The 13,241-nt window shown below is 42.2% G+C and overlaps 1 protein-coding gene across 15 annotated transcripts in view; it reads right to left on the bottom strand.

The window, feature by feature from the left end:
* The window catches only part of LOC126212834 (uncharacterized), a 442,779-nt gene that overhangs the window by 119,400 nt on the left and 310,138 nt on the right, over positions 1 to 13,241 (bottom strand). Inside the window, exon 3 of one of the 15 annotated variants that reach the window (XR_007540924.1) lies at positions 9,519 to 12,788. The exons of 10 other annotated variants lie outside the window; for them this stretch is intronic. The gene's annotated coding sequence lies outside the window, so the exon portion shown is untranslated. 4 more of the 15 variants (XR_007540928.1, XR_007540925.1, XR_007540933.1 and 1 more) reach the window with 4 other exon arrangements.

Below are 13,241 nucleotides of genomic sequence, written 5' to 3'. Positions count from 1 at the left end.
TAGGAAAATGGAAGGAAAGAGAATGGAGCAGTTGACAGAAGCGGACTCCCGGTGGTAGTAGGGAGGAACGGTGGCTTGCATACCCAAGGAAGCATTGAAAAAAATGTCATGGGCCGGATTTGCAGGCATGGAAGACACATGGCTAGCATAACGACTCAGAAGGACAGCTCGCCGACTGGGCAGCGGAGGTTCAACAGTCTTAGCATAAAGGCTTTCCACAGTTTTCTGTCAAACATAAGACCCAAGAATTTAGCGACGTCCGAAAACGGAAGGTTGGCAGGTCCTAGATGTATGGAAGGTGGAAGAAACTCCGTAGGATGCCAAAAATTAACACAAACGGTCTTACTGGGAGAAAAGCAGAAGCCGGTTTCGATGCTCCAAGAGTGGAAGCGATTGAGACATCCTTGAAGATGTCGTTCAAGAAGGCTGGTCCGTTGAGAGCTGTAGTAGATCGCAAAATCGTCCACAAAGAGGGAGCCCGAGACATCAGGAAGGAGACAATCCATAATTGGATTTATGGCAATGGCAAACAGTACAACACTTAGCACGGAGCCCTGGGGTACCCCGTTTTCTTGGGAGAAGGTACGGGAGAGAGTAGTGTTCACCCGCACTTTAATGTGCGCTCCGCCATAAATTCACGAAGAAAAAGGGGCAGCCGACCTCAAAAGCTCCAAGAGAACAGTGTGTAGAGGATGCCTGTCCTCCAACAGGTATCATATGCTCTCTCCAGATCAAAAATATCGCTACTGTTTGGCGTTTCCGGAGAAAATTGTTCATGATATAAGTGGAGAGAGCAACAAGATGGTCAACTGCAGAACGATGCTTTCGGAAACCGCATTGGGCACGTGTTAAAAGGCTGCGGGACTCCAGCCACAAGCTAAACGGCAATTCACCATACGCTCCAAAACCTTACATACACTACTTGTGAGAGAAATGGGTCGACAGCTAGAGGGGAGATGTTTGTCCTTTCCAGGTTTCGGAACAGGAACGACTATAGCTTCCTGCCCTTTCCTGGGAAAAGTACTGTCGGTCCAAATTCGATTATAAAGGCGAAGGAGGTAACACAGACTATGGTATGATAAATGCAGCAGCATTTGTATGTGTATACCATCCAGTCCTGGGACGAAAGAGCGAGAAGAAGAGAATGCATGTTGGAGTTCCCGCATGGAGAAAACAGTATTGTAGCTTTCGCGATACTGAGAGGAGAAAGCAAAAGGTTGCACTTCCGCTGCAAGTTTCTTTGGGAGAAATGCTGGCGGGTAATTTGAAGAGCTCAAAATCTCAGCAAAGTGTTCACCCAATGAGTTAGAAATTGCGACGAGGTCCACTAATTTAGCATGCGCGACAGTGAGCCCAGAGACCGGGGAGAAACTAGGCGCGCTAGATAACCGTTGAATCCTACTCCAAACTTGCGAGGAGGCAGTGAAGGTGTTAAATGAGCTAGTAAAGAAGTCCCAGCTTGCCTTCATGCTATCGACGGCATCGCGCACAGAACTGCTTATAGTGGATACAGTTGGCCAAAGTAGGATGGTGTCTGAAAACGTGAAGAGGATGTCGCCGCTCAGGTATTGCGTCATGGCATGCCTCGTTCCACCAAGGAACTGGGGGGACCGGGGCAATTCGGAGGTGTGAGGTATTGAACGTTCTACAGCTCTAAGAAAAACTTCTGTAATATGAGTGACCTCATCGTCAATGCTGGGAAAGTGACGGTCATCGAATGTCACTAGAGATGAAAAAAGTGTCCAATCGGCTTGGGCAAACTTCCAGCGTCTCGGGCACATATATGGCAGTTGTGGTTGTAATCTAAGGACACATGGAAAGTGGTCACTCGAGTGTGTATCAGCAAGAGCGAACCATTCAAAGCGTTGAGCTAGCGGAACAGTACCAACCGAAAGATCCAAATGAGATAAATTTTTCGCAGAGGCAGACAAAAACGTAGGGTCCCCAGTGTTGAGGCAAAAAAGATCCGCTTGGTGGAAGACGTCTATCAATAGTGAGCCGCACGGAAAAGGATGCGGAGATTCCCAAAGCAGGTGGTGGGCATTGAAGTCCCCAACCAGCAAATAGGGGGGCGGAACCTGACCAAGAAGATGAAGGGGATCAGCTCGTGCCATTGGTGTGGATGATGGAATGTAGACAGTACAAAGAGAGAAGGTGTATCCAGAAAGGGAAAGACGGACAGCGACAGCTTGGGAGGAAGTGTTTACGGGGATTTGGTGATAATGGAGAGTATCATGGAGAAGAATCGTGAGTCCTCCATGTCCTGGAGTGCCTTCAACAGAGGGGAGATCAAATCGGACTGACTGAAAATGGGGGAAAACAAAGCGGTTGTAGGGACGCAGCTTTGTTTCCTGAAGACAGAAGATGACCGGCGAGTAGGATCGTAAGAGGATCGACAATTCATCCCCATTAGCTCGAATACCGTGGATATTCCAATGGATAATGGATATAGGGTGGGCAGAAAATGGAAGAATCTGACCAAAGTTGCCTCAACTCAACGAATGCTCAAGGCTTGCGACCGACAGTGTGGAACAGCATTTAGCCGAAGCCAGAAGATCCTGATCCATAGGTTGTTCAGGAGCAGCTCCTGCCACCAGCAATCAGCCGGTTGATTAGCCACCAGCAGTGCGCCTCGACGACACAGAAGACGGCCGAGGGCAGTTACCACCAGGCGGTGCTGTAGATGAGACAGGCCGTGGCGGAGAAGAAGAGGAACCGAGTTTCTTATTAGCCTTTTTGGAAACAGAATGTTGAGATGAAGGAGGAACCGATGGTTGTGAATTGGGGTACGTAAAAAATCTTCACGAGTAGGCTCTTTTTTAGAAGTCCGGGTGTCTGATTTTGGGGCTCGAGATTTAGCAGAACCCGATGAAGAGTGAGCCATAGAGTGAGCAGGTGAGAGTGGGGAGGTTGAACGGGCAATCTTTCCGTTGGCCGATCTGACGACCGTGGCACTAAAGGTGAGATCACAAGTCTGAGTGGCTGCCTCCTTTGTTGGCTGAGGAGAGGCAAGGACAATGCTGTATTTACCTGTGTGAGGCACAGTGGGCCGACTGGCGAATAACTTTCGAGCAGCAAAGGTCGACGCCTTTTCCTTCACTCTGATTTCCTCAATGAGCCGTTCGTCTTTAAAAATGGGGCAACCTCTAGAGGAAGCAGCGTGGTCACCCATACAGTTGATGCAACGAGGGGATGGAGGTGGACAAGCACCCTCATGGGCATCCTTGCTACACGTAACGCATTTCGCCGGATTGAAACAGGACTGGCTGGTATGATTGAACCGCTGACACCAATAGCAATGCGCAGGGTTTGGGATGTAAGGGCGAACGGAAATTATCTCATAGCCCACTTTTATGTTCGATGGGAGTTGAACTCTGTCAAACGTCATGAAGACAGTACGGGTTGGAACGACGTTCGTGTCGACCCTTTTCACGACTTGATGAACAGCAATTATGCCCTGGTCGGACAGGTAGTTTTGAATTTCCTCGTCGGACAATCCGTCGAGGGAGTGTGTATAAACAACCCCACGTGATGAATTTAAAGTGCGGTGCGCATCCACCCGGACAGGGAAGGTGTGTAGCAGTGAAGTATGCAGCAATTTTTGTGCCTGGAGGGCACTGACTGTTTCTAACAACAAGGTGCCATTTCGTAATCGGGAACAAGACTTTACAGGACCTGCAATTGCATCGACACCTTTCTGAATAACGAAAGGGTTGACCGTGGAGGAGTCTTGACCTTCATCAGACCGAGAAACAACAAGGAACTGTGGCAACGATGGAAGAACTGTCTGTGGCTTAGACTCATTGAACTTACGCTTGTGAGCAGACATAGATGAGGAGGAAACCATTGCGGAAGTATCCCCAATGATTACCGGCATCTCCGATGGCGCGCTCCTTCCTCGTGGGGGCCCCCTCTGAGGGCAGTCCCAGGAGGGACCAATCGGCACTTTCGGAAGGTATCAGCTCGGGTAATCACCCCTCCCTGGGCCTGGCCATTAACAAGGGGTACGTACGTGTCCTACCTGTCTACCTGGGGCGGGGAATTACGCATCACCCTGTCACCGGCTACACATGGGAATGCGTGGGTCGGCCTTCAGACCCGCACAGGGAGGAAAAAAAGAGAAAGGGAAAAACAAAGAAAGGGAAAGGAAAGAAGAGAGGTCCCAATTGCCACGACGGAGAAAATGGTAAAAAGAATAGGTAAGTAAAAGAGAAGAACAAAGGAAGGACAAAGAGTTGCCAGCAGAGAAAACGAAGAAGAGAGAGTGATTTACATTTTCAAGTGTCCGTCTCTGGATGTAGGCACAAAACATACTCCCAGGGGGGGGGGGGGGGGGAGAAAGGGAAGGAAAGAGGCGGAGGTGGCGAGGGGGTGGGGGTCGAAGATGGGGGGTGGGGAAGGATGCGGAAAACGAAGGTATGGCAGCCCGGAAAGGAAGGAGGGCCACATTAGCTCGGGGTCCCGTGCTCGCCACGCATGTATCCACAAAAGAGTTGTGGACCCCCTGGGGGGCATTTAGACAGTGTTTAACTACCTTCTGGATTTCTCTGACTTGACAACTATATTCATAATGATGCAGTAGGGTTGAGTAGAATTCATTCCACATCTCTTCCGACCCCTTTACCTGGTACACAGAATCCCATTTCTCATTAGCTACTTTGTCTTTAAGAGCATTAATATTTGAGGTATTCATCATTCGTTTCTGTAGACCATTTTTGTTATTTTAGGCACAACTGAATATCACTGAGTTGCAAGTTTGCTATATTATTTGAGTTTGCATCTATATTAAAGTCACCTAATATAGTAAGGTCATCAGAACCACCCTGACCAACAACACTACTAAGTTTATTCATAAACAGCATTACATTAGCATTTGGTGGCCTATAAACTCCAATCACTTTATGCTTTGGTAACTTGAGATCATTATTGTGGAGTACAATACCTGTCATTTCAATTGATCCTTCTTTGGTGTGGTGTTCAAGAAAGGAAATTTTTTTAGCTTCTATATCCTTATTAACATAAACTGCCACACCACCAGCTTTATGGTTTTGCCTGCAATAACTATTTGCTAGTATGTAACCTTCTAATCTATAATATACTATTTCACTGCACTTTAGCCCATGTTCCGTTATTACTAGTACATGTGGCAAATGTTCCTCTATGAATATTTGTAGAATGTCTAGTTTGTTTCTGAGATACTGCACATTTAAGTGCATTAACTTTAAGGGTGTTATCCCTTCTTGTTTATTTACCATCTTGTGTGAATCAAAATTGTCTGAGTTCACTTTTTCCAACATTCTGCATACACTGGTTTTTTAGAACTCACCTGCAATGGCTGATGACTTATTTCACAGCTTGGCTTTTCTTTGCATGAACGGGACTTAAGTCATATCAGATATACATCACTGAAAACTATTATTATGGTCCTTTATTCTAAAAAAGTCTCATGGCTGTAGCCCAGAGCAATTGGAGCTTCCTCCACACTGTCTTTCTCCCACAGTTTGCTTATGTGGGAAACTAGCTTGGCCTCCCCTTTGCTATTTAAGTGGAATCAGTGTTTTGTGTGTCTGTCGCGATTCACTTTACTTATGTCTACCAAATGCACATGGCTAAATTTATCACACAGTTTCTTTAGCTCGGAATTATAGTGTAAGCTTATTTTATCATTGTTTAATTAAACTAAAAGTAAACTGCGATATTGCTCATACATACTTATGCCGGTGACATAACTTACACGCATATGAAATGTGCCATGCACCTGTTCTTGTTGTTAAAATAGGATTTTCTCTCTTCTTTGCACTGCTGTTATGAGAATTCTTTAAATTTCAAGGAAATTTAAATCATGGGCAACAAACAGTAAAAATAGGCAACAAAAATAGTAAATCTTAAAATCAAACCGGTTTGTGTGGTGAATAGTAATCCTTACCAACACATACTGCCATGCTGTTGGCGTATCTGTCTTCATTCAAAAGATGTGCAGATTTTAATTAATTTTGAAATTAAAATGTCTCCATAACTTAATTAATTATCAGTTACTATGTACTTCTGTCGATACATCTTATTGACATCTAAAAACTGAGTGCCTGATGTGTTTGGTGGGGTGAATGCTTTAAAAGTTATAAATTATTTATAAAATCACTTGTACCGAAATGTATTTGTCTCTGTATCTCATGTTGTATTACATTTCATGATTTTATATATATACCAATGGCTTCATACTGAAAATTTCTTGTGTCTCCACGACTTCCTGCCCTCTGTGCCACACTCAAATCCTACCCTCAGCCCTTACCAACTGAAATTGGGACTCATCTGACAAGGACACAGTTTTCCAGTCATTGAGGGTCCAAATTATACAGTTACGAGCTCAGGAGGAGCAGCACAGGTAATGTCGTGCGGTTAGCAAAGACACTTGCATCAATTGTGTGCTGTTGTAGCCCATTAATGCCACATATCGCCACACTGTCATAATAGATACATTTGTCGTACACCCCACGATTTCTGCAGTTACTCCATGCAGTCTTGCTTGTATGTTAGCACTGATAACTAAGAAAATGGCACTGTTCTGTCCATAAGTGATTGCTGTCAGCCACTGCATTGTCCATAGTCAGAGGTAATGCCTGAAGTCTGGCATCCTCGGCACACTCTTAGCACTGTGGATCTCAGAATATTGATTTTCCTGATGATTTTCAAAACTGAATGTCCCACGCATCTAGCTCCAACTGCCATTCTACATTCAGAGTCTTAATTCCGATCGTGCGGCCGTAACCACTTTGTAAATCATTTCACATAAATGACCTGAGAACAAATGACAGTTCTGCAGTCCACAGCCCTCTTATGCCTTGTATACAAAATACTACCACCATCTGTATATGTACATATCACTGTCCCATGACTTATGTCACTTCAGTGTAATGAAACTGCAAGAGCTTAATACAATAACTGTGTGCATGATTAACCTCATGAAGTTAACAACAGACTCCTACATCTCCATATTTCACATAAAATATTAGGGAGAGGCTCTCCATAGAAGTAGTGAGAACACAAGCAGCTCAGTTCTGAAGGTGAAAGTAGATGGAGCAAAAGTGTATTATCAATTTGTACAGAAACCAGACTGCAATTATAACAGTTGAATGACGTGAAAGGGAATCAGTAGCTGAGAAGTGAGGACATAATGTTGCAGTCTCTCCCTGATGTTATTCTGTCTGCATATCAAGCAAGCAGTAAAAGAAACTGAGCAGAAATCTGCAGAGGGAATTAAGGTTTAGAGAGAATAAATAATGACTCTGCATTTTGCTGATGCCTTTGTAATTCTGTCAGAAGCAGTAAAGGACACAAAAGAGCAGTTGAATGGAATGGACAGTGTCTTTAAAAGTGGTTTCAGATGAATACAACAAAAGAAGGACAAGGGTAATCAAATGTGCTCGAAGTAAATCAGGCAATGCTGAGATAAATAGATTAGGAAATGAGACACTAAAACAGCAGGCAAGATTTGCTGTCAGCGGCAAAATAACTGATGCTAATCACAGTAGATAGGAGTATTTTGTTCGGAGGTGGTGGTCATTCAATTAAAAATTTAATAGTTCAGACAGGCACACAACAACTGATTTTTTTTAAATTCACATTAAATGATCCATAATCACGTTAATAGCTCAAAATTCTGCACAATTCCTAGACAAATATTTATTTAATTTACAGTAGTGTTACTGAACTATCAGTCTGATGTAGCACACAGCAGAAAAGCAAATACCTCATATAATTGATAGAAACAAAGGCCAGGTTATTAGGTAAAGTTAAGTCATCAGTGTCATCGATGAATAATCCCCAGTTAAGTGATTCTGAACTGGTGCCTTCAATTTTTTATGTGGTTGGAGATATTTACTTTGATATGATTGTACAGGGACTTGGTGCTCACTCTCACTTTGATAGGTCTATTCCACTCCAACTGACTCCTCCTGCTAAAATGTGCTATTTCCTTTTTTTTCCTATGTGAAAGGCAATTTTAGGACAACAAGAGTGATTGTTGCTGAAAAGTGATATGCAATTAATAACATTAGTTAGCTCATTTTTTTTATTACAATTTTTTGTGAAGATCATCAAATTACATTCGTATCTGCCAATCATTACTTGGAATCTATGCACTGACTTATTTACTTAGATGCTTTAAATTTTAAGGACACCTTAATGACATATCTATCAAGAGAGCAGCCCACGCTCATGTCATTTCAGGAACAAGTTTTTATTCTAATAATATTTACACCTGATAATCAAAATTAAGGCCACTGTTTTATAATTAATCAGTACATATCTTCCTTCCTGTAGATAGTACATTAGTGTCCAGTCTTCTCTCCAGTGAATAGTACCTATTACCTTCCAAACTGAAATTCGGAAAGAAATACTACACTGGGACCGTATGTAAATTCACTCCTCCGAGTCGGAAAAAAATAAAAATTCGAAATGCTCCTGTATGGCAGCGAAATTCACATCTTGGCTGTATGAGAGACCAGATTCCTAGATGACCTGGGTCAACAGAAGCGTCCGATCACACGCGTCGGCTTTGACCCGTGACGTGAGGGTGTTGTCGTGTGTGACGTCGTGACGGCGCGGAGTTTGGTTTGAGTGTGGCTGTCTCCAGTTCTGTTTTATCGTATTTTATTTACTTTTCTGATCTGTTCATTCTATCCCGTGAGATTTTTTTTTTTAAAGACAAAAAACACTAATCAGCTACTGAAGCATCTTTATCTTCTATGGGTTGCAGGGGTTACGACCCCTGTGGAGGTGGGTGGGTATTCATGCATGGCTGTCTTCACTTACACGTTGTAACTACGCAAGGAGTCTAAATTTGTTTATATTTAATTTGCCCCCCACCCAAAACACCCCATTTCCCGCGCTTGCCCCGTTAGTGTCATTAAGCGTCTTGTGGAAAGTGTGTGTGTTTCTTTTTGTTTCTGCCATATTTGTGACGTCATGGGCCAAAGCAGACGGGTGGGATCGGACGCTTCCGTATTTCCGATGACCTCATTGTGGACTCTCAACACCAAAGAACATTGAAAGGAAAGCCAGCAATAAAGATAATGATTAACACTCCTCTCCTGGGGAGTGCCTTTTACCTAAACAGAACCATAGTTAATGTCATGAGCTTCTCATCAAAATCTGGAAGGTTATCCATACTGACAATCAAGTGCATAAACAAGAAATATACTCCCATATACTGCCACAAACCAATTAACAAAGGCAACAAGAACAACCTCCAAACAGTAGACGGCTTCTGGGATCTACTGGAAACAAATCTCCAGGATACATGTGAACCGTAGAAAATCCTTCTAGGTGACTTCAACGTACAGATCGAGAGAGAAAGAAAATATAAAAGGATAGGAAGAGGCTGCTCAGCACATGGGAGAACAAATCAGACAGTGGAAATGCTCACTGGATGCTGCAAAACTTTCCAGTTGTAGGTAATGTCAACTCATTTGCACAAAGTCCCAAGAAAAGTAAAGACTTGGGTATCTCCAAATCCCAACCTAGGAGAATTCCAATTAGGCCATGTAGCAATAACCAGGAAAAACACTAGACAAGTGATGAATGTTAAAGTAATCAGACAGTGAATTCAACTCTGATCACTACCTATGCAAAGTTAAAATGCATTTTCTCGCATCAAAATGAAACAGAGCCACCCATAGTGATCAAGTATAACACCAACCCAATGAATGTCAACCGAGATATTCCAAGTAACTTCACAGAAGAAATCCACTCCTCTAGCATAGAGACCTGGTAACAACTCCGTACAGAGATCAATGATGCCACAAAGAAAACACTGTCAGGCAAAGACAAAACAGTTAATCTGGTGGAATGAAGAATGTGAGAAAGCACTCGAAAAGAGAGCCAACGCATGGAACAATTCAGAAAACAAACAGAAGAAACAGCAAGGATATTCTGCAGAGTCAAACGATCATTTGAGAAATCAAAATTAGAAAATCTCCAGGACAGCTAGATAAAAAATAACTACAGAGACTTTTTTCAAACTTCCAAAGATCGGCTCAAATGGTATCAGGACCCAAGTGTAAGCTTCAAAAAGGAACAGGGCAAAATTGGATTGAATAATGAAGAAAATTGCACTCTACTAGCCAGATACTTCTACAAGCTGTTCAACTGACAACCTCCAACCACCAAACAAACTTCTGGCTCCTCTTCAAAACCTAGAGGATGACATCCCACTAACTGAAGAAGAAACAAAGGAAGCCCTAAAAAGTCTCAAAAACAACAAGCCAGTGGAGAAGATGCAGAATCAGCAAAAATGCTGAAATGGGCAGAACGGAAATCCTAGACGACCTACACCAAATCTTTCAGCAAATATGGGAGATAGTAAAACTGCCAGATGAACGGAAAACAGCACTGATCTACCCACTACATAAGAAAGGTACCTCCTACTTGGAAACAACTACAGAGGCGTGTCACTACACCCAGTCATCAACAAGATCCTCCCAAGGACACTGCTGAATAGAACGGACTCGGTGGATAGAGAGACTCTAGATAGAATCATCACAGAATTTGGGGTCAGAAACAAGCTGGCAAAAATTATCACATACATCTTAACAGGCACAACTTCCAAAGTGAAGCTTATGGGAGAACAGGTGTAAGACAGGGCGATGGATTATCACCAATACTGTTTAACTGTATCCTGGAGAAGATTGTGAGAATTTGGAATTCTGAACTTGAAAATCAAGGGATTGGCCCAATCTGTCTAGCAAGAATATCAGGAGGAATCAAAGTAAACTGCTTGGCTTTCACTGATGATTTTGTGACACTTTCAGAGAACTTAGGAGAAGCAGCCACACACACTAACCTACTAGAGAGGATGCCTGGCAAAACAGGAAGTGTGTGTGAATTCCTAAGAAAGCGAACTGTTCAGCTAATCAGTCCCGGCATGTCATGCCATGACTTAGGATCTCTAAAGGGAAGACCAAAGTCATGACAAGTGACAAACATGGACCACAATTACTTGGAACGGAGATTGGGTGGATTTAGAGGGTAAAAAAATTCAAATACCTCGGTGAAGCCATACAAGACAACGGACTGGAGAAAGCCTCTGTGGGGGAACAGATCTCACAAATGCAGAGAGCTTACAGATTTACTACAAACCTTTAAAACAAAAAGTGCATCTCTTGGAATGTCGCAATATAGCACTACAATGTTGTGGTAAAAACAGTGTGCCTGTATGCCAGTGAATGCCTCAATGAATTACAAGTTGGAAAAGCTGGACTTACTAGGAAGATGAGTTAAGGGATAATCATGGGTAAAACCCAGGTTGAAACCGGTTGGAAATTTCAGAGCAACAATGAAATCTACAATAAGGTGGAGAAAATTTCAGAGACAACGAACTAGCGGAGGTAATCATTTCTAGGACACTTGTACTGAATGGACAAAACCAGACTATCCAAAAGGATATTCAACTACCTGTGTAACAAGAACACAACGATAAGGATTGAGGAAGCTCGTAAAGATCTGGAAATGTTAACATTCAGGAAGTTCAAATGTAAAATAAGGATACATTGTGGACCATGATTACACATGAAAAGAAGAACCAAGACTGGAAAAGCCTGGGTGGATGAACAGAAGCAACAGCACAGTGTCAATATAAAGGAGTAATGGAGAAAGAAGAAACATCAGAAAGAGAAGAAATGAAATTGTAGTACGATCCTAACTGGTCAATTCACACATAATTAAATGAATAAAAACGTAAGAGAATTTAATTCTTGGAAAATTCAACATAATGTGATATACTCAGCTCTATTGTTCACAATATGCTCCGCAGTTCCATAATTTTCTTGGTTTCAGCGTTTCTCATCATCTCACTTGTTCTTATTTCTCCTCGTTATTCTGGCATCTTTAGTTGCCTCAAGATCCCACTTTTCAGCTTCAGCCACTCTCTCAAAATCAGTCGCAACGAACAGTGCCCATCTCATATTAAACCCGAATTATAATTCATAACAACTGTTGAACATCACACCTGTTAACCGCCTCACATTGAAACAAATTATACTCATAATAAATGTTGAGAATGACTAAATAGCAGCAATGCAAACTACATGAAAACTTTGTAAGTAAAGCAACACTCTCAGACCAAAGACAGATACAGCAATCATGTGAGCATCACAAATGGTATCTTCTAATAGGGATTTAAACTGGAGAAACAGTTGCGTAGTATGTGTTTTTTGAACAGAAACCTGACAACACTGACGCATGCAGGCAGCAAGAACGTTAGGATGGACAGACATTAGAAATCTCTAGATTAATTTTTGAACAACTTCCTAATGTCCAGTTCACTTCTCGTAACCACAGTTTTGTTCAAAAAACTCTAAACATGGTTTTAAGATGAAAAATAATTCATTTTTTAAGCCGATTCACAGGCTAGTGCCTGTGAAGCTCACACCACGAAAACCAAAGCATGGCCCGGAAGCTGCAGCTCTGCGTAACTCTTCACATACAAATCATATATATAGCTTTTTAAACCTTTATCACCTTCAACAAAATGCCTAATTGGATTTCATTTAATCAAAGTACACAGTTTTTCCTGCCCATCTTCAAACTCTAGCTTCATTCTGTATCTGGCTTCAGTCCTCTTCCACAGTGTTCTTGCCAACAGCAGTGGGTAACTGGTGATCCTCTGTAATTCATAATCATTTGTACCACCAAAGAATTTCACTTACAGAGCAAATAATATTTTCATTTGGTTGCTTATAAGGATATGGTCTGAATGTAAAAATGTGTTCAGCTTGCTGTTGATTGGAGACCTGTGAACAGAGAAAAATGTTTTATATAGGCCTTCCATTAAATTGAATAATACGCAAATAGCATTTACCGTAAGATATGTTGCAAGTGTTTTTTTTTTTATTAGTGAGAACAGTGAAATCACTATAAAATCTCTACTGCTTTCAGCCCCTTATTCAGCAACTCGTAATTTACAATATATGCAGTTGTCATTTAGTGCAGGTCTCTTGTTGCATTCTGTTGTTTCTCCCTCAAACGGTTCAATGGCTGAAAATGTGGTTACACAACTCTATTTTCACAATTAAAAATGTTCAAATAACGATCAAAGTTTAAGCAGGGCTTTCAGCAGTCATTTTACCAGAATCTGGCCTACGTTGCCTTTAACAGATCTGTATGTCAGCTGATCTTAAACATTATAGTCGCAAGTATTTCATTTTATCAATGACAGTTTAACCACTCGCATGCACTACGCTGTG

Source organism: Schistocerca nitens, chromosome 11 (assembly GCF_023898315.1).
Source record: "Schistocerca nitens isolate TAMUIC-IGC-003100 chromosome 11, iqSchNite1.1, whole genome shotgun sequence".
NCBI classification, from domain to species: domain Eukaryota; kingdom Metazoa; phylum Arthropoda; class Insecta; order Orthoptera; family Acrididae; genus Schistocerca; species Schistocerca nitens.
The sequence above is the reverse complement of the archived record's forward strand: the minus strand, read 5'-3'. Positions and strand labels throughout refer to the sequence as shown.